We start from the raw sequence: 1148 nt of genomic DNA on the forward strand, positions 1-1148 counted from the left end.
AGAGCCAGGGCGGGCCCCTCCTCTGCCGGCAGCCCTCCATGGCTCCCAGTGTCCTTGGGGTGAAGCCTAAATCCTCCCCAAAGACCACAATGCCCTGCACGACTCGCCTCTTCACCTCCTCTCTCTCCCCCTCTCATGCTTCTCCTTCCTAATACACGCCAGCACAGTGCCGCCCCAGGGCCTTTGCACAGCCTGTGCAATGCACCTTGGGCAACTTCCTGGATAATTCAATCATTCCTTCACTTCCTATAGGTCTTTGCTCAAATGTGACTTTTTTTGTAGTTTTTTTTCTATAGGGTATGTGCGCTCACCAGACAGAGAGACAGAGAGAGAGAGTGAGAAATTACCCCCCAGGGAGGTTGGCCATGCCGCAATCCCTTCTCCTCCATTCTTCTCTCGGGATATTGGGCACACACGCACACGCGCCCGGCGTGAATTTAAGTCACCAGGTCCAAGACTAAAACAACCGTCGCCTACATGGGAGTCCAGCGACATAGCCATTATGCCAACTGCTGGTCCCTCTTGGGGTTTCTTTTTTAATTCTCATAGCCACTAGGAGGCGCTAGAACCCTTCGCTGGACCTTGTCCCCATTTGATATCAAAACCAATCCAGCGGGGGGTCGAGCATTCTGCCCCCTGAACCTGGAGGCTTTTCCACGTGACTAGGAGGTGGAGGACTGATGGGGGAGCGCCTAGAAACTCCCTGCGACATCAAAACTTGTCGTGGTCCCCAAACCTCCTTAGTTCGCAGCTCCTCAATGTGCTCATCTGTCAAACGTTTGACGATTACTCTGACCGCACAGAATTTGCGATGGGGATCCGAGTTAACGGGGCTCTGACGGTGGAAGCAAGGCAGACGGGATAGCGCTGCAGGGCTCTGGGTTTGAATCCCATCTCCACCACTCACAAATGAGGTTAACATAGCTGCCCTGTGCCTCCATTTCTGCATCGGGAAAACGGGGTGGAGAAAATCACCTCCCTCCCTAAAAGGGGGGACGATCTGAGAATTAAATGGGTCAAGGCAGGTGGAGCAAGCAGCCCCGTCCAGGTACGAAGTAAGCGCTTGATAAACAGCACTGCTTTCGAGACTTGTTATTGTGACGAGGCTTGGCTTTTATAAACGCGGCCAGAGCGGGCTCTCTCTGGGT

The sequence above is a fragment of the Tupaia chinensis genome, unplaced genomic scaffold (genome assembly GCF_000334495.1).
Source record: "Tupaia chinensis unplaced genomic scaffold, TupChi_1.0 Scaffold148210_1, whole genome shotgun sequence".
Lineage (NCBI taxonomy): Eukaryota > Metazoa > Chordata > Mammalia > Scandentia > Tupaiidae > Tupaia > Tupaia belangeri.